General features: G+C 43.1%; 1 protein-coding gene across 1 annotated transcript in view; it reads left to right on the top strand.

The window, feature by feature from the left end:
* Positions 1-3,155: 3,155 nt before the first annotated feature.
* FHL2 (four and a half LIM domains 2) overlaps positions 3,156-24,496 on the top strand; it is a 68,073-nt gene continuing 46,732 nt past the window's right edge. The window contains exon 1 of the mRNA XM_019529578.1: positions 3,156-3,214. The gene's annotated coding sequence lies outside the window, so the exon portion shown is untranslated. The remainder of the gene's footprint in view (positions 3,215-24,496) is intronic.

Below are 24,496 nucleotides of genomic sequence, written 5' to 3'. Positions count from 1 at the left end.
CCCTACCCTCCTGGTGCTTTGTGTTCCTGTAGACTTGGGTCTTAAAGGAGCAGCCCTGCCTCTTAGTAACAGGACTAGGGTTCCCTGTTACGGCCCGCTTGGCGCTGTTAATTGGTTCCTGGAAAACCGAGCATTAAGCAAAATGAGCATTAAGCAAAACTGGAAGTTTTTAATGACCCAAGATGATGACTGCAAGTGTTTTTAGTTACCCAAGATGGCAACCATGAGCATTATAATGAAACTCACTGACCACTAAGTGGAATCAGGTATCAATTTTAGAATGAGCATTATAGCATTAATAGCAAAATAGTGCTAAGCAAAACAGGCATGGGGTATGGTCTAGGAAAGATATTGGAGCCACACATTTAGCACATAAGGCTTGAGGTGCCCTGTGCAGCACAGTACTAGAGTGAGATCCTGTGAAGGGCCCAAGGACCAGTGAGTTCTTGTGGGGTTCAGCAGACCAGGGCCACACAAAAGCCCATAGGCAGCCTCCTGATTCATTATTTTACCATCAAGACATGGCAGGAGAGGCAAGAGGGCACCCTTAGGGCAGAGCTGGCACAGTTCCAGAGCTGCCAGGGGCATCACAGCCAATCCTGGGGACACCAACCCATGACATTTAGTTTTAAACTACTTATTTAATTGGATTTTGTTCTGAGAAATGAGAAAAGACAGTTTACACAATAGCTACAGATGCATGTGACATGCTAACTCTGTAAGAAGGAATATTTTCATCAAATAATTATGAGATATTTCTCCAACCTCCCTAATCTAATCTATCAGATCAGGCACACTGCCATGATGTCTGGAGACTGGGGATTCATACAGAAAACTCCCATCAGCCAGAGCTATGCCATCAGCTGTTTTATCAAATTTCATTCAACTGTCAATTTGTACTGCCTTTGAACCATCTAGGGATGCTCTGTGCTACAATGAATTCTCAAAATGTCAAGTCCTAATTGGTTTGGGAGCCACAACCACACCTTCTGTAATGGCTCCACCCTAAGCACAAATTGAGACAATATTATTCATTACTGACCTTAGAGTCAAGATTTCAGAACACCTGACCCATTTTTTGAGTTACCCAGAAATCCTTCCTGCTGGTCATTTCCACTATTCATATTATTTGTCATTTGAGTCTTTACCATCATCCAGTCTGGGAAGATATCCCGGGAGGAAGTCCAGAGCAAAATTTATTTTTCTGTGAAGCTAAAAACACAAAAGTGCATATGGTGCAGAAAAAGAAATTATGCATACTTAAAGTCTGTATGCATGCCAACATTGAGTAAGACTTGTGAGAGAGAAACAAAAAAGATGTCCATTTGGGATTGATGTTCTTTGGAGTTTGGAAAACAGAAAAGGAGAGAATAGCTTTGAAAGCATTTATTCTGGGAAATTGCACTGAGACAGTCACTGAACTCAGTTTCCAGTTGGACAATTTGACTCAATTTGTTCATTTTGCTGCATTAACATTAAGAATAACTGCAGGTAACAAGAACATGGAAAACCAAAAAAGAAATAAATATTGCCTCCTGCCACTTTAAGATACACTTGAAATCTGGTGTGCAAGGATACCAGGTATCCATCACAGTGCCTGGAAAAACAGCCAACAATAAAACTGAGCAAACAAAGAACAGCTTGCTGGAGTCTAGGAAAAAAAAAAGAGCAGCTCTTATTTATAAAATCTCTTCTGAGCAGCATAGGAAGAGAGTCAGAATACTATTTCTGGGAGTTTCCTGATCCCATTTCCTCCATGGGCTGGAAATGCCAGAAAGGGAACTTTGTCTTCCTCCCCTTTAGCCTCATACTTTATCCCTTCCTTGACTACCTTAGTGTGTGTGCTCGATATCCCATCACAAACCTTTCCTAAATTACATTTCATTATAATACCCCCTATTCCCTCAAAAGAATTTTAAGGGGCATTGCTCCTCTGTAAAACTATGTAGATTGATAAATCCGTTTAATTGGAGAGTGAGATGGCTAGCGCCACATCCGAGAAGTCAGCAAGTGGGTATTTCTCTAAGCACCCACACTTAGCATACTCATTTTGATATTTCTAAATTTAGCAAGAAGGGAGAGCCCTGGGATAATGAGATGCATGTGAGAACTGAAGAGGGTTCATTTCTCTTTAGGCAAGTTAGGGTGAGGTTCCAAATTTCAGGTTTAAAGTGGGAAGCTAACTCCCAATCTGGAGCAATCCCAGTATCCCGACAGTAATGTAGCTAAACTGCAATGAACAACCCTGTATTGACAACAGGATATGCTATAACTCTGATTGATGATGGCCAAGAGTAGTCCAGGCAGATCTTCCATTGATGTCAGCCAGTCTCTGGATGACTTCACGGCTGTGCTTATGTACAGTTAGGATCAATATGGCATGCAGTCAGAGGTTTCCATTTGTAACCTTTCTGACTTCATGCTAAAGTTGCTTAAATGTATGTTGCTTCCTGTGTGCTGATGTAACAGTGTCATCAAAGAGGAAGAATGGTCTAGAAGTTAAGCCCATAGCCTGGAATTTGGGAGATCCAGGTTCAGCTCAAATGCTACAAACTTGTTGTGTGACCTTGGGCAAAGCCACTTAGCACCAGATCTTATTCCTCCTATTAGGAGCCTAAGTGCATTTGGTGCTCCATTACATCCTGCTGAGTCCCTGAAAACCCATCAATAAATATACTTCCGTAGTGCTGCATCATCTTAGACTTCAGTCTAACATCACATCCACAGAAATGTCTTAGGTGTTTTTAGTAAAGTCTAAGTTTTCACTTGATACACAAAAACTAACTTAAAATGAAGATCTGTTATTGTTCAGTTAGTTATAATAGAACGGGAGCAGTAGTTAAGGTAATGCCTTAATGATGCCATAGTACTGCACAGGGTGGGCAAGTATATATAAAGCTGAGGCATCCTCAAATTAAACAGAACAAAGGTTTGTGGTTGCTAAGAGCAGTGCAGCTCCTTTCCATTACAGATCTTATGCTACTGTAAGTATGATTCCTTAAAAGGCTAGCAGAACAGAGGTGCTATGGTTCTTATCTCTTTTGGATGGCTGGTACTTTGTAGATATTGTATTTATAGCTCATCTGGTAAACCAATGCTTGTCTAATTGCTAAATACATAGTTTGAGTAATCTAATAAAGCAGTAAGCTTCTGCACTTGTCCTGTCCTCTCATTCTCAGACCAGAGAGCAGAGGCGCCACCAAGTTGCATCAAGGTAAGCACAAATCATTGGTGTTTTTACTCTCCTTCTGCCTCATTTTGAAAGGCAGACTTCCAAAATGCTCTACATGCAGATTGTGTGCCCTACAGAAGAGGGCATTCTTAGTGATTTGTTCATCTCCTCCTACAGAAGTAGCATTTCACTTTATAGTTCCAGCCTAATGCTGGAAGCCAAACACTAAGTAACAGCTGTTCCTTATGTGTCTGCACTAATAATATACTGTCATGTTTTCACGTTCTCAGAGAATACAACCATGTATAACTATAATCACTTCCCTGGACTCTGGGTATGAACAGGAAAGCAAATGACTTCAGGCAGAAAGCTTTTGATTAGGTTTTTTTCCCTCTATTAGCTTTTTCTCTCTTACTGATGAATATCTGGAAACAGAATGTGTATACAGAAACAAAAGAAAGATGAAACATATTGCTATTTAGCTATTTCTCCTTGACACCATTTCCTGATGGCCTTGGGAGAAAGAAAGTACAGATGACATTTACTGATGTCATGTTTAAACAACTACTTATTATGGATTATGGCAGCTGTGCGAAAGAAGAAAAAGTACTGATATGTTATGCAGTGTGAGAGCAGGAATTCTTCATAACCAGTGCGTGAAATAGCGTTAGCCAGAACTTGCAGGCAATTACTATCAGTTTAATGAATTATTTTTAACCTGATCTCAGAGTGAAGATTTTCAAATGAAGCCTAATAAAAGAAAACCTCTTTGGGAAATAAGATTGTTTGGATGGAATTTGTGCTCGCTTGTGTATTCACTTTATATATAGTGCCTATGTTAGAAGGATTCTTCAGCAAATACCTCAAAACTCCCCAAAAGTGGAAAAGAATCATGACATTTCTTGCATAGATGAGGATTAAAGCCAATACTTTCACACTGTGTCTAAGGTTATTTATTACGCTAATATTATGGGACTGAAATGAACATTTTCTACTTTTCCAAATGTAGGTTGGAATGCTGTTTTCCACCCTTTTTGGGGAAAGTGGAAGAGAGAGCCATATCTCTTCTCCATATGGCGCATCACAAATCAGATGTAATGTAGCCACCTTCATGCAGCACTATGACATCAGTTTTGGCATGTAACATGCGCAGAGCGGGGTGGTATGGGTAACTGCGACGCTCCCTGTTGTGGTCCTAAGGCAGTACAGACAGGCCCCGAGAGTCTGAAAGTCTAGTGAAGTCTGCTGGAATGCTTCAGCTGGCTCCAACAGATTTGGATTGAGTTCAGTTTCTAAATGTGGATTCAGGTACCTAACTTTAGACACCTGGAGACAAATCCTCAGCAGGTGCAAACTGTCACCCACTGAGGATATTGCCCCTAAGCTTGGAAGTTTTAGAGCCAGCTGTCATGGCATAGTGCCAGCAGCACCTCTGTCTCTTCTTGCTGAGCACACACACATGCAGGTGTTAGGTCTTGTGCCTTTATCTCTCATAGGGTGGAAATATGCAGTTCTACTTTTACAGCAGGTCTTGATTCAACACCCACCATGCTTACTCAGGAGATCTAACTGGGTGCAAGTTGAGCAGTTATTTGTGAGTCAGTGACCAGACGACCTTTTTAAGCCAAATCTTGTTTAATCCTAATAGGAGGAATATTGTATAATACAAGAGCAAAAGGAGTTTAAAAACAAGCAGCAGTGCACAAGCATGTCTATCTTATGTAAAGAATTACCATCCCTGGTGGATTCCTAGGAAAGGTTAATGTCTTCAGCTCTCCCAGAGGCTGTCAGTATGCATCCGTCTGTTTTTCAATAGTTACTGTTCCCCTTCAAGCTAGAGACTCTCTGTTCAAATCCTTATATTCCTTCAGTCTTTTGGCTCACAGAATTTGCAAAATATATTTTTAATTTGGCTGGTGTCTAGAAGTAGCATCTTTATACCTAAAAGCACTGCCTCATATCTTTACAGACCTGAAGTCATTACTAGGCGTCTTATTTGGAGCCATTGTCCATTTCCTTCTTGTTTCTTCCAGTAGCCTACTATTAAATTAAACCAACCTATTCATCAGCTTTGTATAGGACACTATGATGAGATTTTTTTATTCTCCTTTAAAAACTGAGCAGGCATCTGTGGGAAGGAATTAGGTTTTCACAGATGCTTTCTATAAATGTTATGCCAAAAATTAGGTTACATTTTATTTTACCTTGGAAAAAATGCCAGTGTAATGCAGGAATATTTATATATTTTAAAGCAGCACTCTTTGCTGCATTGAATTTAAAAGTCAAATTTGAAAAAGACCAAAACTGCTCAATTTTAAAACTAACAACAGTTCTTTGTTAACAACTAGCATTTGAAATATATGATTAAATAGATAAATAACTTTATTTTTTCCCTTCAAAATATCAAAACATCAGAACAAGAAAAACCTTTGATAAAAATTGGCAATAAGCTTAGAGAAGCAGATCCATTAAAATGGCTGTTTTACACAGAAAGTCTAAAAGGCTGTTTCTAAGGAAGAAAACACAGAGAGGGAAAGGAATATGAACACATACTTTGAGAGAAATCTTGGCCCTGTTGAAATCAGTGGGAATTTTGCCCAAAACTTCCATTGATTTCAAGGAGGCCAAGATATTCCCTTTCCCTTTTATTTTAAATGACACTGAGTTTGTGTAGTTTTATAACAGTACAGGATTTTTCCATACCAATTTTCTTTTGGGGGGGCTAACTAAAAAAAGTCTACTCACAGGCAGCTTGTATCTTAACTGCCTGAGAGTTATTTTTTAACTTGGATTACTTTTTACTGGCTGTAATATTTTATCTCTAGCTTTATACCATGGCAAGTTCAGTTTCATGCTGATAAATCCAGGGCAAATTCAACAATGTCAGTTCATCATACAATGCTGATTAGGTCCAGGAGGCCCGGCTGCATATTACACATACTTTCCAGTTTTTTTAAAAGTGGGGTGACCATCTTTGCATGTTTTCTATCAACTGCATAAATTTGGAAAGAACAAAAATCTATATTTCAAAAGATATTGACCATTTAAAAAACAAGTCACACTTCTGTTCAGATTGGTTTAGTCATTATTGTTACAAATATCACCTAACTTTACTAAATGCAGGAGTGGTTAAAAAGAAGCATGTTTTTTCTCTATTTTGCCTTCTGCTTTTGATAGGACTTTGTGCATAATTAGTCCATTTAACTGCTTTCCCTTTATGCTTGTTTTTTTTTCTGATGTCTACATGGGTCTCTTACTTGGCCATGGGGATAGATGCAAAACCTTAAATTACTTTAAACTAGGGTTGGCAAGCCAAACAATTGACTGGTCAAAAATTGTCAATTAACTGCATTTTTTGACAGGTCAAAGATTATCGCAATTATACCAAAACAACTTTTTTGTTGGTTTTTTTAGTTTTCTTGACAGAAATATGGGGTTTTTAAATTGTTTTTGATACATTCCATAATGGAAAAATTGTACTTTTTCTGTGCATATTTTTTTACAATTTTTGACTGATATTTGACCAGTCAATTGACAGAACTTTATTTTACCAAATACCCACATCTACTTTAAACACTAAAAAAAAAAGCCACGGGGCTTCAGGTTGTCACTTTCCCTTTAAGGCCTACAGTGAATTTTCATGAAGGTCTTACTGGGAGTTTCTGCATCTACCCATGCAGGAAAATAGGACTATTCAAATTTAACTTTTGTGTACGACTTATTAATAGTTCACATCTAACAAAGCAAAGTCACACTTGCATCAAATGAGAACGCATCAGAAATAATATCTCTTCAGAGCACCAACATTACTGATGGTATCCCTCACCTTGATAAATGCAGAACAGTGACAGATACTGCAGAACATTACCTCAGTGTAATTACCTCTGCAGCCCCTGCTATTGGGGTAGGTTTAGAAAGGAAGAGGCATGAGACATGCCTTATTAGAAATTAATAGTGTTTGGAATATGAAGGGGTTTGTATCCAACAGGATACAAGGGGAAAATCCTCTTGGTCTCCCTAACTTTGTTCCGCCCCATGCATGTCAGAGAAAAATAAATCCAAAGGAGTTTGCTATAGTACAAAAGACCATAATCCTAAAACAAAGAAAATAATGAGAGAGACTGAAAGGAGCTACCAATGCCTCTAGGTACCTGCAATGGCAAAGTATTAGGTAAGTAAAATATGCCCACATGATCTTGATGCAAAAAATTGCGGTCCGTTTCTTGGAGGCCACTAAAATCACAGACACAAACTCATTAGATGGCACAAAAGGTGTATTTGCAAATAGGATCAGAGCAGAGTCAAAAACTCAGATTACTCTGAACCCACCAAGGAATTTTTGCAGGCTGTATTTATCTTTTTCCTCCTGGGCACGTGTGCAGAAACAGGAACTCTTACAGCTCATTTCCGTTTCATACAAACATACATGTGGTTACATCACTACATCCATCGCATGTATATTATAATTAACTACTTAAGTATGCAGGGCGGAGAGGTAAATATGCATCAGCTAATTAAGCATGCTCAGAAAGTACTATAGGTCACCAAGAGTTTAAACCCCCCCCTTTCAAGGACACAGTCAGTTGAATTCCAGCTTCTGTAATCTGCATGAGAAAGGCTAGGGAGAAGCTGGGGGAGAGTCCGCGATTTAGTATAAGAAGAGCTGTGGCAAGGCTGGGCAAGGGAAAAAGTCCTTGGCAGTGTTTCTTTCTTATCAAGTGCAAGATGCAAGCTGCGCATTTCTAACAATACTCCATTTCTAACAATCTGAGGAAGTGCACCGTGACTGTGCTGTCCAGGTTCTAAGTGGTTAGAGAACACATACCCTGTGGGTCACACTAGCAGTGGTCCCAGGCCCCTAGGATGCATGCTGCATGGACATTGCTCCTCTTCACCCATTGCAATGATCCTGTGTGGACCACCACCACCACACCATGCTGCCCTAGCCTCATCTTGAGCTCCCTGCACCATGCTGTGCCATGCCAAGCTCTACTGTCTCCTGGGGCCGGTACACAACACAGAAACCAGAGAAGAAAGGAGGAGCCCAGAGCCTTCAGCTGCTGTTGCAGCTGGAGCAATATGTGGATTCCTTGAGCGCCTGCTCTATTTTCCGGGAACCAAGATGAGGCTGACTGCTATGTAGTTCCCCAGATCCTCCTCCTTCCCTTTCTTAAAACAAGCACTATATTTGCCCTTTTCAAATAATCTAGAACTTCTCCCAATCACCACAATTTTTCAAAGATAATGGCCAGTGGCTCTGCAATTGCATTGGCCAACTCCCCCAGCACCCTTAGGTGCATTGCATCTGGCCCCATAGGCTTGTACACATCCAGCTTTTTGAAATTGTCCCTAACCTGTTCTTTCACCACTGTCATCTGCTCAATTGTTCCCCAAACTGTTCCGCCAAGTGTAGTAGTCTATGAAGACTGAGGTAAAAAAAGGCATCGAGTACTTCGGCCTTTTCCGCATCATCTATCACTAGGTTGCCTCCCCCATTTTAAGGGACCCACACTTTCCCTGATCTTCCTCTTGTTGCTGACATACTTGCAGAAACCCTCCTTGTTACCCTTCATATCCCTGGCTAGTGGCAACTCCAGCTGTGCTTTGGCCTTCCTGATGTCATCCCAGCATGCCCAAGCAATACTCTTATATTTAGCCCTAGTTGTTTGTCCAAGTTTCCACTTCTTGTAATCTTCCTTTTTGTGTTTTAACTTACTGAAGCCAACCTGGTCCTCTGCCATACTTGCTAGTCTTTCTGTGCATCAGGATGGTTCATTCCTGCACCCTTAGTAAGGTTTCTTTAAAGTACTAGAAGGAACACCATCTGAGCCCTTGTCCCCTTCACCCTTGCACTCAGAGCCTTGTAGTCATTTCTGATCTATTCATGGTTGACCCTGGCAATATTGTGAGTGCCCACATGGATGAGCAGTATGGAGTAGTAGTCAGAGGGCTGGACGAATCTTAGCAACCTTTCCATGATGTGTTGGATGGAGCTTCCTGGCAGGCCGCAGACCTGCCAAGCTAAGAGAACAGGCCAGCAGATAGATGCCTTCATCCAGGAATCCAGGTCTTTTTTGTCCCCCAACACCTTCTCTGGCTGATGTGGGAGTCTCTGTACATTGAGTAAATTAAGTCCTCATGCTCATGGATGCTTCTGCACCTCTTCCTGCAACTCCCATACTTGGTTCCTGAGCAAATCCACCAGGAAGCACCTCTCACACCACAGGCTGGCTGTCTTTAACAGCGACGTGTAGGCTGCAGTCCCCACAAAGCCAAACAAAGACCCGAATGGAAGCACTGCTTCCCCAGACAGAGCCCATGCAGGAACAGGCAGAAGAAGAGTCAGCAGTGGCTGTGGCTTTAGTATTGTGATGCTTCAATGGCACCTTACTGTTTCTTCTGTGACCTTTTTATTCTTCTGCTACTGCTGGTACCTACTAAAATATTTCTTCTTTCTCCCTAGCCTGCTTCTGCTCACCAAGATTATAGTGAAGAAAGGTTAAAAAGTGGCTGGGACAAATTGCCCCGGCAAACTCCCACTCAAACTCTTTTATTAGCTAGTCTGCTCACTCATTCCTCATGTCAGAGGCTAAAAACAGATGGTGGACTTCTCCCACGGACAAAGCCTTTTATTTTGGGATCCTACAGATGTACAAGCTCATTGTCCCACTTCAAGTACCTGTGAAGCATACAAATTAACACTTTTTCCCAGAATGATCAGGGCTAATCCCAGTAAATTGCCATTCAAACTGCAGGCATGAATGACTGTCCTCTTGCCTGTTTTGATGAGAGTTTAAGCCTAGGACAGTGGAACCCAAGGTAAACCCAACTTCTTTTATTACCTTGAGGCTCTCATGATCTCAGGCCTTTCTAGCCTCAATCATACTGCTATCAGTGGCTGGGCGTGGCTGCGGAGAGGACCTCTTTGTTCACTGTCCCAAACAACTATGCAAAGAAGCAACCAAACTGAATGTAGGCCACAAACCTTTTCCCTAGGCAGCCAAGGCTTCCTGCTCCTCTCCCAAGCAGGAATCTCCAGTTCCAGTCACCCCCCCTTGTTTGCTGGTCTCTTCACTGGTTCCTGATGTCAAGTGCAGCAAGCAACCTCCTAAGTAATAACAGAAGTCTGACAAGCTTCTTCTCACCTCTCCTTTTTTGATCCTGATATTTTTTATTTTTGTGTGTGTGTGTGTGGTGATATGGGCCCTCTCTAACTTTCTAGCTCTGTTTCCCCATGTTGCAGCCAGTACTTAAAGGCTGGTTTCAAGCTGCAGGTCAGGTGATCCAAGCTAGATCCAGGCCAGAAAGGAACATATTGAGTCAAACAAAGGTAGTTTTAGTGGGGAAATGCATTGGGCTAGGTAGGGTAAATATTCCACTAAGGATCCTTACTTCTCATTTGATGGTACTGTACATCGAAAGAGAAAACAATAGTCTGCAGAAACCAGTCCACCTTTCAAAGGAAAATGAAGTGAGGCAAGGAATTGATACAAGAGAGAAACTGACTCGGGCAGGTTTTCCTGTGACCAAGTGGGCCCTCTTAACGATTGTCTGCATGACTGACAGTTTGCAGAATAAAAGAACTTTAGCTCCAGTCAACTGGGGTTTTCACCCCTGCCGGAAAGGTAATACCTGAAACCTGCATCTGATACTTGTTCTGTGACACAGCAAGTAAGTTGGTTGGCACAGTCCAGCATAAGTGTTCACCTCTTGAATACCCTTATTACAACTTGTCAGTCCTCTCAAGAGGGCAAAGAAATGAATGGACAGGAGACTGGATTATTCTAACTGCTCCACATATGCCTGTTCAAGTTCAGGGCTCAGGTAGGCTGCCATACCCATTCTTTGGATTAGCTAGAGGTACCAGTCTTTGGAGCTGACAATCTAATACATTTCTCTAAATTGTCTTAGTTTATAAAATAATGCAGTCGGTAGAAATTCAACTCATAGAATTTCATTATAGTTTTCCTGTCTTGCAATGACTACAAATAATGTTCACTGTCTAATCCAGCAGGGGCCAACTTTTTGGCAGGTGTGCCACAAATTAGCCCTGCACCCTCCCCAAGTGCAACTTCAATCCCTTTCTCTTGCCAATCTGCTGCTTTACTTTTTGCCCTATCTGCCACTGTACTGTCCTCTCCCTGATCTGCTGCAGGCCACACACACAGGTTGCCCATGCAGATTGACCACCTCTGGGCTAATTAATGGCCAACTTTATTTGTTCAACAAAAAATACTTTAAAATTAGACAAATGGAAAGCAAGCCAATGTAAAAGAAATAGCCTTAGGAGGATCACCACTGATTTACTTTAAATATGTAAGAGCAACAAACCTTTAGGCCAAAATTTTCTTAATAGGTCTAAGCCTTGCATATATTTTTTGTGCCAAATTATACATCTCTGAAAAAATGGAGCTGCTGGTGGAGTGCTAGTAGTTCTTCTCAGTGGAGATCTCAGTGGTGCTATTCCAGCATGATTCTATGAATTGGATCCATACTGTTTCTTTTCTGTTGAGTTGTTTCTCAAAAATATCAATGCAATTCCAGTAATAATGAATATTGTCCAACCAGAACACAGGATTTTACCATTTTATATGGCACTACTTGAACTGATAAAGAAATTAAGCAAAAACATACTTAAAAAAATAAAGAGAACTCTTCTTACTGCTAAACAGAATATGCCCTTTCTTGTCTTCTAGAATATTTTTCCTCTTCCAGACACCTGTGTTTCTTTGTATTTCCACTGTGAGGCTTAATCATTTCCACTGAATCAAGGCTGAAAATGAAGTTGTCTGTTGAAAAGTTACCGTAAAACGGGTCTGGCATAGTTCTATGTTTACTTCTCACAAAGCATGCTTAACTTACCTGTAAAATGAGAAATGTCTACGTGCAACACCTGCAAACTCAAACTGGGATCTGAATATCAAGCTTCTCTGTTTTATGAGAAATCATCAGAAATAAACTGCACCTTCAGCTGCATCTCTGTAGGTGCACCTTAAGGTGTTGTCTATTTTCTGCAGTGAAAGCAAAAGTTGCCCCTTCACAACTTAGTTCCATATTTTATGCATGAGGCCCCAAATAAGATTGTCCCAGTGTATACTTCAAATGCACTGCATCGTATTATCCTCTTCACAGATAAGGCACCCTTTTTTCCAAAATGTTGCAGTTTCAAGAGAGAAGCTCTGTCTCTGCTTGCCCGTGGCAGCATGTGACTGTGTCTGATTGTGACTTCACATGTCAGACGTGGCCTTCTTGGTTTCCCACCAGGCAAGACAGATGACTTCCTGCACAAGACAGTGCTAGGTTGGAATCCTGCCCAGAGAACATGGAGATGCGCTGAGGAAATGGCAGCTTCCTGCTCTCTTCCATCTTCTCCTCTCTGATCTGTTTTCTGTTCTTTCTCCCTTTACAAGTTTCCCTGCTGCTTAATTCCCTGCTCCTGTACACACAACTCCCAGCCATCCTGCACTTTGCTTACTAGGACACTGTGCTTGGCTGACACTTTCCTTGTTCTACCTTGATATTTCTCATCAGCTGGTGGCTGGTAGCTACAACACTAACTGATGGTTCCAGTTCCATAAGGTACCTCCTGATTCTTCCTCTTTGTATTCACTCCACTTGTAGACTACTTAATTGGGACCCCTTCTTCTGTAGTCTTGCTGTCCTCTTCCCTGTGTTTATAATTACAAATGTATAGTATAGGTAACATTACAAAAAAACAACCCAACACATATAACTGTATACATGCACAGAACTGGCTGCCTTCCTGTCCTCCTCTCATTGCCTTGCCTGCAGCCAGAGGGTCTGCTGCCTGTCAGAAGCAAGTAGGCTGCCATATTTTTCCTGCTGTTTTCACAGAGGTTGAGGCTCTCTGCAACGGAAAATGTGAATATCCCTAAGCACTGCTGGAAAAAAAGGAAAAGGTAGCATGATGGCCAGACAGATCTGGAGGACATGAAAAGTTTGAGAAGTGCTGGTTTGAGTTAGTGAGTACAGGATTCAGATTCAGGATTTGGATAAACTGATTGGCAAGGACTTCTTCATGTGATATCTTTATTGGACCAACTATGTAGTATCCCAATTACATAGCTGGTCCTATAAAAGATACAACCCTAAGAAATCCTTACCTCTTGCACAATTTCTGGACCATTATGGCTACACCATCACTCTTACAGTATAATAAAGTGATTGTCATTGATCCACAACAGAGAAGTCACTCAAAGTTTCTGTGCTTCAGATACCTCACTTAAAATAGGCTAATACTTGTAAAGAACTTTGCAACCTACAGATGAAAAGTACCATTACTGTTTATGCCAAATAGGGGCCCAACACCCTTTCACTAATATTTTTATTTAATGACTTACTCTTTGGCATCAGTCATTTCTCCTCCAAGGCATGTTGTGTTATTAACTGTAAAAGTTTAATGAAGAGGACAACTTGATTTTATTTTAAACCAAGATACTTGAATTTTCATTCCCACACAGGCTGAAACACAGTTAAGACAGTCCCTATTTATGTCAGGGAGAGACACAGTTACGCATGTACAGTAAATTTAAGATGACATTTTTTAATTGACAACTAGACGTTCTGAATTTTATGCCACGTAATATTGGCTCAGACATCAGAATTCACATCAGGAACAAATGAATGCATTTAATCCTATTATATAAAAGGGACTGGACATTTATAGAGTTCAAAAAGACCATGGGGCTATTGGGATCAACAGCAAGGTCTCTACTTCAAAGTGCACAGCTTGAACTAATATTTTTAATCATAACATGTCTGAGCCTCCGTCTCAGAACCTCTCACATTATGTATGGAATATACAAACAATGTTCCTGAGAAGAAAAATAATTGTTGCCACACAGAAGGATTTCTGTTTAACATAGTGAGCCCCCAGACATACTCAGTTTACAAAGAGAGAGCATTGCTTTTCACATCGTATCGTCAGAAGCAGCAGCATTCAGAGGAAAGTTGGAAGAAGTTCCTGCAGTCTACACACAGGGTAAGCTGCCTTTGAAAGCAATGCAGGTGTGATAATTTGGAGACTCTGTCTCTACAATTTGTGAATCCTGGATTGATACTGGAGGCTTGCTATGTATATCTATCTCAACTGGAAAATCCATTTTAAAAGCCCATGAGGAAAGAGCTGGGGGAATAGCTAAAAGGATTATCTAGTGGAGGTTTGATCACCAGATTAGCGTGATTGCAGGGTCACCTCGAAATAAAGAGTTAAGTTTACAAGAGTTGCTTGCTGGCTTTACAGAGAACAACACAGCAATGGGGTCAGGGGAGAGAGAACGGTTGGGTGGGAGAACAGAAGGAAATTGATAATGTAGGAGAAAGGAAGAGATACTCTTGTGTCCCAGAGGAAGAGCTAGGCATAGGATGGGAGTGAGCGAGGAAAGATCTTGGATCTTTGAGAGCAGAAAGTGTCAACCTTTTCAGCAGGCATGCCATAAATTAGCCCCCCCACCCTCCTCAAGCACCATTCCAGTCCTTGTTCACTGCTTGACCTGCTTTTCCACTCTCTGTTCCTAGTCCTGTGCTCCTTGCCTGATCTGCTTTCTACCCTGTGCCTCCTGCCCCATTTGCTGCTTTGCTTCCTGCCCAATCTGCCACTGGGCTGCCTGTCCTCTCTCTGATCTGCTGCATGCTGCATACAGAGGCTGCTATAGTTATCTGTGGGACCTATGCTACAGGTGGACCAGCCTTGTTTTAGAAAGTTCTCACCTATGCACAAGAAGTGCTCCAGAGTGGCGGGGAAACTGCGGCAGGAAAATTATGCAGAGGCTTGTTGTTTTGGTGACATCTGTGTTTGTTGTTCAAGGTGAAATACAAGTAGTACTTTAGTTATTTATTTTGGAACCCATAAGGTCTGCTCCTGCTTGCTTTCACTGTTCAGTCCCCAAGGAGGTGATCTATAAACTAAGGGCCCTTTGCCATGCACATGACTAGAGGCCTAGAGAGCAGGTCATATGAGGAGAGGCTGGAAGGCTTGGGACTGTTCAGCCTGGAAAAGAAAAGACTCAGAGGGGACTTGGTAGCAGCCTATAAGTATATTAGGAGTATACATCAGGGCCCAAGGGAAGACAAGAAACAATGGGCACAAACTGATCAAAGCTCGCTTCAGACTGGACATAAGGAAAAACTTCTTTACGAGTCAAGTGCCGAGGGTCTGGAACAGGCTCCCCCCAGAGGTGGTATAGTCACCCACCCTAGTGATCTTCAAAACATGTCTTAATGCCCACCTTGTTTGGGTCACTTGACCCCAGCAGTCTTTCCTGCCCAAGGGTAGGGGAGCTAGACACGATGATCCTGTAAGATCCCTTCCAGCCCCTAACATCTATGAATCTAGGACCAGAGGTCTGGGAAGTCAGAGGACTAGAGGGGGAGTGTTGGTACTGGTCCTACAGGCTTCTATAGGGCTAAAAGTCTCTGAGCTTGTGACCAAGTACACCACAGATAGGGAGAGCCAGTTGCTGCAGCTTCAAGGGAAGCCTAAGCATGCATGGCTCTAGTGTGGTGGACCCCAAGCGCAACAGTGCAATAACTGGTGGAACTGTACCAGAGCAGCATGGTAGCAAAATCAGTCTCAACAACAGCAATAGCACCCTGACCCCCAGTCCTCATTTAGTTTTGGTTTTTTTTCTCCTTTTTAGCTGTACACTTCACATGGATCTCTGACGAAGTTTTTCCCATTTTATTTTCATTCAGTGTTCCCTTTCATTGTTTTATGGTAGTACTTTTTCTAACTTTTCCTACAGTTGCTTTTTACTTTTTATTCCCTTTTCAGTTTTTCCATTTTTTCCACAGTTTTGTCCAAAACTTGAACCAGGGAAACAAAAATAATGTAACTCCAAGTTGAGAGACAAAAGTGTGTATGAGGTTGTATATCATTACTATGAACAACATTTTGTTCTTGAACCTACTCTGTAGCGATCTGAGCAATGGCTAAGAGTTCTATGACATGCAGATATCAAATATGACTTCTATATGGATAACTACGGGAATCTGAATCAAGTTCAGAATATGTAACAGAGAAAACAATCACAGCACCCATACAGTGAATTAGAGAAACTGTTTCTTTAAATGTACACTTAATGTACAGTAATTGGGGGAAGATTTTTTTAAACCTGAAAATTTGATGCATTCCAATGGTAAAAATTTATCCTTTAGTATTTTTTAATTCTAGGGATAAATTAATACCAGCAAGGATAATATAAAAGATTGATCCAACTCCCTTCTTGGAGAAGTAGCAGCTGCAGAAAACCTGAGGCTGAAAATAATGGAGGCATGCTGACAGACATTTTTTGCATTTCAGAAGTTATTTTAAATGAACTGCTCTTTATTAATCAAAAAGGCAATGTTTTCAAACTGTCTATAGTACATGTGATACAAACAGTACCTTTAACAACTCTGCTTCTCCCTGGTGGTTAAAGATGGAAGAATCAGAGACCTATTTCTTCCCCTCCATCATATTTAATGCCAACATAGCCAAACTAAAACTTGGGAGAAAATTTCTCTGAAGGGAAGGAAGGAGGGAGTATCCTGGAGGTGACAGTTTCCTTCCTCCCATGTATGTCTGTACCTTTTTCCATGGTCAGAAAAGCATGGGAGAACATTACTGAGGCAATAATTTCAGACTCCTAATCCTTATTTTCAAAAAGCTGCCTAAAATAGCCTGGTCAATGCTAACAAACCATCTGAAAGAAGGGAGTGACTTATTTGCAGGCCATACCTTTGAAGAACCTATGCTGGTGTCACAGCTTGGATTTGTGGCTGGTTCTAAAGGTGTCAGTCAGTCAGAAAGGACTTTTGTATCTTCAAAGAACCTCACCCATGGATCCGGAAGCCCTTCACCATAGTCATTGGATTTATCTTACCAGTGTTTCTTATCACCCCTGTTTCACCGCTGATGACGTAGAGAGGTAAGGGGACCTCCCAATGCCATATGACGAGTCAGGTGCAGACCAAGAAAATTCCCACAAGGCAAAGTAAATTGGAAACTTACTTTAGCCTATGACCAAGTCTTGTTAGTCAAGTTCATACCACTTCATACCAGAGTAGACTAGCATGGTTAGCAGTCCAGACTAGCAAAGGCTCGGGAGGAACAAAGCCTAAACCATTTTACACTGGTTTGTTTTCAAGCAGAAGGACAAGGCATTAAACATGTCTCTGTCTCATGGCCTTTACATTGGCTGTAGGGTAATGTGCCTCTAATGTATCATGCTGTTCACAAAGTCCTGCTGTCCCAGGCTATCACAGCCCTGCAGTCTTTATCTTTTCCTAAGCATCATGGGTTCCACGTGACCTGACAGAGTTATTCTAAACTCCTAAGACTGTAACAAATACCACTTTCCCACCAGAAGATGGTAGTTGAGGTAGAAAGACCTTAACCCACCAGACTCCATTAAGTCCCAGGAGAGGTCCCTGGACTGCTGCGATAATCAACCTGTAAATCTCATTCTTCTCGCAGAACAAATCATTGGATCATTTCCTATCCCAGTCCTCTGGTCTCAATGGGATCTACCTCCAGAGGACAGCTGCAGCAACTTTTAGTGGATGCTCTGGCCTTGTCCTGCCCACTGGTCTGCTCTATGCTCACCTGCCATGCCCTGATGTCCCAATAACACATGACAGGCTGACCATAGAGACCAGAGCAAGCCCTAGGTTCTTCACCCTTTCATTCATCCCTGAGCAGCCTTAATCTGGCCCCAATCTTCACCTGCACAAAATATTATGCTCCCTGCCCCTGCCTCCTTGTCTCTGGGCATGCCAGCCCTGCCTCAGGGTTACATGCCCTGGACCCTCTGATCTGCCCCCTCATGCATGGCAAGTGCCACCTGGGCCCTAACAGCAGTGACTGTGGCTCCATGGGCCCTAATTGTGGCCCTCTAGGCCTTGACTGCCTGTCCTAAGGGCTGTCTGTCCTACAGGCCCCTGGCCCTTGCAGGGCTTGGCCCCTGCCCACTAGCCAGTTCACTTGCTCCATCTAATGCTGGGCCCCAGCCCTGCCTCTCTCCTACACTTGACTTCAGCCACACATAGCCTCCTGGGTCCCGGACTCTTGCAGCACTCTTTCCCTGGGCTTTAGCCTCTCCCTCTAATGCTGGGACCTGGCCCTGCCTCTCTCTTTCTCTCACTTCTCTGCTCAACTGTTAGCCCCACGCAGCCTCCTGGGTCCCAAACCTTTGCAGGGCTCTCTTCCTGGGTCTTAGGCTCCCTGGCCCACTAGCTCCCTAATGCTGGTCAGAACACCCTCTCCCTCTAATATAAGGCCCCTGGTCCTGCCACCACCCACTTTACTTCATTCAGCTTTAGCTCCAAACAGGCCCTGGGTCCCAGACCCCTACCAGGGCTCTTTCCCTGGGCCTTAGCCTTTCCTACCACCATAGCCTTCCCTATCAGGTGCCTCCCAGATGCCCTGCCCTTGGCTTCCCATCCATCCTAAGTTGGCTATAAAAAACTCAACTCAGAGGTATCCTACAGCTCCTTCAGAGTCAGAGTCAGAGTCAGAGTCAGAGTCAGTGTCAGTCTAAGGCTCTGGCTCTGAGATAGGCTTATGCAGCCCTTCCACCTTCGCCTTCCAGGAACCTGACATCTGGTCTTGAAGGCCAGGCCCAGGGGTTTCCTCTTCTGCCTTAATTAACTTGCTTATTGCTCTGGCCTACCCCTTTACCTCCCCTCACCTGCTGCCTATTTCTCCTGGCAACAGGCTGACTGCTCTGCTGCTAGCCTCTCTGTAGTGATGCACTCCATCACTTCTAGTAGGAGGGACAGGGGCCCCTTGCTACATCTTATCACACTTTCTGGGGGTACTGCCCTTTATCTTCTCCTGTAGACAGAACTTTTAGGTGCCTTCGGAGCAACTTCCTACCTTGAATACCTTTTCTCCCTGAGATCTATCAAGCCCACCACTTAGGACCTCTTCACCCTCAGGTTTATGAGCCCACTCTGACTCTTGTTCCTTGTTCTTAGTCTTTTACTGTGCCTAAGTAAGCAGAACCAAGACAGTCTGTTAGTTGGCTCTTAAGTAGCCAACTCTACCTTACCTGCTGTAGGCAGCCTTACCTCCCTTTATTGGCATGAGGTTTACAAACCATCTGCTAGAATGCATTATTTCTCAAAATATTTTTGTTCCACTTCTCTCTAGCATCCCTGATCTTCCTGGTTTCTCCCTGACAGCCTGCAGCCCATGCTGGAAATGCCTCTCTGCTGTCAGTCATACCCTGCACAGAATAGTTGCTGTTCAGGATACATTTTGATGGTCTTTCTAGGTACTTTTATGGCTCTGATGAGAGCTGGAAGCATGAGGACTCAGCTCCTTCTGTTCCCAGCAGAGCTGAAGTCATTCCCTGGGCAGTGTGGGAGCTGCCCACTGCTGTACCATGGTGCCTCAGCCTCCCTGGCTGCAAAAGGGTCAGACATCAACTGAATCAGACAAGTTCATTGGCTGGGAGGTTCAAGACTCCTTGCTGCTTCCTCTTGTTCACCCTAATGCTCTCTCCTCACTTCATGCCAGCACTGATGCCCTTATCCTGTGTGACTCTTCAGCCTGAGCCTACAACCCTTCAATGCCAAGAAGTCTTTGTCACAGTTGGCAAGTCATAGCAAGACTTCCACCAGCAGTGCTCTAGCTGTCTTCCTTCTTGCTTCATCTGTTCTAGACCATCTGTATACCCTGATGACACCTCAAGGATGAAGTCAAATGCGTAATTTCATACAAACCCATAAACAACATCTTGAACTGCATTGCACTGGCCTGTTCACTTTCAGATGTCACCTTTCTCTACTGGAGACTGATTATCATATTATTGTTAATAATATAACAACACTACAGAGATCTCTTGAGGAAAGATTTGATGTTTATGAAATACCCCAATGAGATGGCAATTTTCCTGTATTAAAATAAGTATTTTTGAAAGCTGCTGAGCCATGAGAAGCTGTTTCAGTAAGCTAAAAGAGTAATCACTGAAGACCATGAGTGAAAACTATTCAAACGTAGTAAGAAAGCAAACATCATTAAACAGGAATATGATTTCCAGTTTTGCTTAGAGTTCCTAAAAAATCCAACATTTCTATTTTGGTTAAGGAAAAATGCAGCATATTTCTTTCCCAGAAAAGGGAAAAGTCTTGGGTGTTTCTAAACCTAACCAGTTCTCAGCTGGTAAAACAGGTTGCCTCCCTCCATTAATTCTGAGAAGTGGATTCTCAGCTGAGGTACATTTTTCATGAAGTCAGGAGACAATTTACAGTTTATATGAAGTGAAGGATTGTCTCAGTATGCTAAGTCAACTCATTGGGGGGAAATGTTATTATTGCAAATAGGAGGTGCAGTTGTGGACGCTGAAGAGGAAAGATAAGAAATACACTGAAATATCTGTTTTTTATTGCATATGCCAGATCTGTTTGGGGAATATTAAATATCTCAAAACATCTCACATAAAGCTAAAATTTCAGAAAGATTTAATAATGCCTGACTGTTATTTTAGCTTTATTGCACTAAAATGAAAGGTTTGCATGATTCCATACGACTTCCTTAGTATTAATGCCAAAAATAGCAGTTCTCTCAAATGAACCCTCTTGTCTCCAATGGCAGCTTGTATTACATGAGTTCCGGCTTCGGAATGGGATTTACTGAATTCTGATAAAGTAGCATGAAACTTTCCAGGATACAGTATTAGCTCATGGAAGGTGCCAGAAGCTCGGCAGTTTTTAAACTTAGCAGCATTTTTTTCAAAGACATGCAATTATTGCATTACTCAAACTGAGAGGAATAATACACTCACCTCCCAACAATGTTTTTTCAACCTTTTTCCTGTTGTCTTTTTTAAATCCACAACTGAAAAATGTGCCAGTTTACAGCTCTTTGTATACCTGCCAAAATCAAGGAATGGAAAATTCTTACAATATGCATAAGGCTGAAAACATACAGTTTGATGCATGTATGAATATGAATTATAGCAAATATTTACAGATAATATGATGTAAATTAATACTACAGATAGTTTCAGGGCTAAATTCCTATTGTCCCAGTTATATATATCAGCTGGAGTGGAGGGGGAGAGGGAGAAAAGAGCCATTTTCCTAAATACTTGCAACATAACTATAAAAGAGCCAATCAGAATTCTGCTTGTAGCATTCCCTAAATGAACCAGGAGCAAGTTAATGTATCCTATGTCCTCGATGCTTCCTCAGGGCTAGGGACAGGCTTTACACATAAACTGGTTTAAGTGACCAGAAACTGGTTTAAACCTGTAACAGCTGTTCAGTGCACATAAACGAGTTTGAAAATGCCTGAAACCAGTTTGAGATAAATCTGATTAAATGTAGTATCAGACTTAACTGATTTGGCTCAAACCGGTCTATACCATGTCTGTCCCAGACCTGTTGCTGATTCCCCCAGCATCCTGGCATGCTCTCTGGGCTGGGTGGGGCTCTCTGCTCCCTGGCTGGAGTTCTGGCAGAGACTTGCAGGCACAGCAGGTTCTGCTGGCTTCCCTGTGCCACCCTCTTTCCCCCTCTCACCACTTGTTACTTAAGCAGAGATCCCTTCCCTCCTCTGTCTCACAGCACTGACCACAGCCAACATATGGTATACTAGCATATGTAAAGCAGATAGGACAAGTGTTCACTTAGGGCTTTTGGAGATAATTAAGAGCTCAGCTGGTAATGTCCCTGCATTCCTTCCTTTGGAAAAAAAGCTGTTTAAGAAGAGCTTGAACTGAGTTAGGCTTTGTTTTCTGATGGGGCCCTAAATACTGATAACAGAGCTGATAAATGCTCTGTTATCAAGGACAGGGGAGGGGGGACAGACCCCTCCCTAATCACAACATCCTCAGCCATACCCACGGCTCCCTCAGCTCAGCCCTGTGGAAGGGAAGGTAGAGCTGCTCTAGTACCGCCCCCCAGCTTTTAGCCTGAGCCATTGCATGTCTGGAATGTCTGTGCAATTACAAAATGATTTAGCCTAGCCAGGTTACACTAACCTGCAAAGATTGAATCAATTCAGGTTCAGGGTTTTGCAATGTCTGTCCCTACCCCGGTGTGTAACCAGGGGTTGCATGACCCCAGTGGACCTCATGACACTCAAAGGAAGATGTGGTTGGAAAGACTTGCAGTACATGTCAGAAGCCACTGTAAGCTCAGTGTGTTCATATGCTGGATCTAAGGCGTTCTCGACATGCTGAAGCATCCATTCAGAAAAGAAACATAAAAAATCTAAACTAATAGTATAGAATTTGGTATATATACATTGTATTACTCCATTAAGCACTGGCTCATTATTCAGTCACCTCAATGGATGTGTGCCATGAGCATGCGTGTATAATTTGCAGCACCGCAAACCTGTCTGTGGCCCCACAAACTGCATGTGCTGCACATGCATGTGTTTGCTGCTCTATTAATTTGCAGCATGGTGCGGTTTTTTTTGACACCAGGAGATCCCCGTGTAAAAAAAAAAAACCCACACTAAAAAAAAAGCAGGGTGGCACATGTGGCTGTAGCGTGCACTACCCAAAACCAGAGCCTGGGCAGTCAGAGGCACAGACTGGGTGCTGGTAAGGCTCCATGCACCTGGCTCATCATTGCTGCAGCCCTTGGAGGCCCCCAAGACACTAAGTAAGGCTGTTGGGGCCAGACCAGGTGCTGGCCCCAACCTCCCCTACCCCACCCAGCACAATTTGCTGTGTACCAGTGTGCATGCAGGTGTGTGTCCAGGAACAACTAGCCGTGGGACAAATATGTGCCACGGCTAGTTGTCCCAGGGGAAATGCATGTTCCTGTTCATGGGGACGTGCTCAGTGTGAGCTCAAGAAAGCCCTCTGAACCAAAGGAGTTGAAGGTGTTCATCTAACACAAGATGACCTCTAGAGATGCCTGCCGGCCCTACTTTTCTATGATTCTATGATCTATCAGGATTTGGCACTGCCATTTAATTTTAAGCTGGTTCTGAATATAATTACACAGTTTAGGTCAGGGGTGGGCAAAATACAGCCTGCGGGCCAGATTCGGCCTGCAAGTCCATTTTAACCAGCCCATGGGGCCCCTTAAAAAATTTGGAAAATTAATATTTCTCTGCCCTTGGTTCCTGTAAAAAATGACAGGAACCAAGAGCAGTAGGACCCAGGGGAAGACCAGTGGACTCCAACAACAGCAGGGCCCACCTGGCCCCATCCCCCAGCTGGAAGCCCCAGCCTGGGTTTCTGGGCTGGGAGCACATGGCTGCCCTGGCATGGGAAGCTCAGGTAAGTGGGGGGTGACCCCGGGCAAGGAAGGAGCACGGTGGGGGGGAAGTGGCCCCTCCCCACCCATGCCTGGTGCCTCGCTGCAGCTGCTTGCAGCCCATGTGGGGCTGTCTGTGCCCATTCTGGACAGCCCAGTGTGGGTTGTGAGCACCTGCAATGCAGGGCACCGGCCATGGGGCAGTTGAGGGGCCAGTTTTCCCCATGAAGCACCAGCTTCTTCCCTGATAGCGAGCAGGAGGTTGGGGCTGTGCGCTGCCCCTCTCCTGTACCACAGGGCTGGGGGCTACTGGGTGTGAGTGGGTGGGGAGCCAGTGGGAGCACAGAGCCTGCACCGGTGTCCTGGAGCCAGTGCTGGTGGGGCCCAGAACAGGTTTGCAGGAGCACAGGGTCCCAGATGCAGGGGCTGTATAGAGTCGAGCCAGCCCCCTCCTCCCAGCTCCACAGACCTCTGCCAGCCTACACCCCACTTTGGGCCCCATGGGTGCTGGCCCTGGAACATTGGTCCCAAGATGGTGACCAGGGGGAAGGGCACCTGTCAAAGGGTGGGGCTACCCATATGGCCCTCGACAGCCTGCCAAAACTGGGTAAGTGGCCCTCCGCTCAAAATAATTGCCTGCCCCTGGTTTAGGTCATTAAGAAATCCTACACTAGATTTTATTTCTTTCTTAAATTTACTTTATTATTAGTGCTATACAGGAAAAATCAATGGAAATAACAAACCTGATCTTTCTTTCATGGAACACCAATAGCAAAACTGCATTGCCATTGAAGTCTGCAATGCCTTCAGTGAGAACAGTACTGGACACAAATTTATAAGATGTAAAGCATTTAGTAAACTGAAAGCTACATAAATATATAGCTAAAGTTGCAAAAATATTCTTGAAGTGGCCTGCAATGTCCTAACTACCAAGGATATTATTTTGTGGTTTTGTAATTTGCATTATTTCATAGATTTCTTAGATTTCATAGACATCAGGGCTGGAAGGGACCTTGGGAGATCATCGAGTCCAGCCCCCTGCCCAAAGGGCAGGAAGTCAGCTGGGGTCATAGGATCCCAGCAAGATAAGCATCCAATTTA

This window comes from Crocodylus porosus, unplaced genomic scaffold (genome assembly GCF_001723895.1).
Source record: "Crocodylus porosus isolate Cpor-Errol unplaced genomic scaffold, CroPor_comp1, whole genome shotgun sequence".
Classification (NCBI taxonomy): Eukaryota; Metazoa; Chordata; order Crocodylia; family Crocodylidae; genus Crocodylus; species Crocodylus porosus.
The sequence above is the reverse complement of the archived record's forward strand: the minus strand, read 5'-3'. Positions and strand labels throughout refer to the sequence as shown.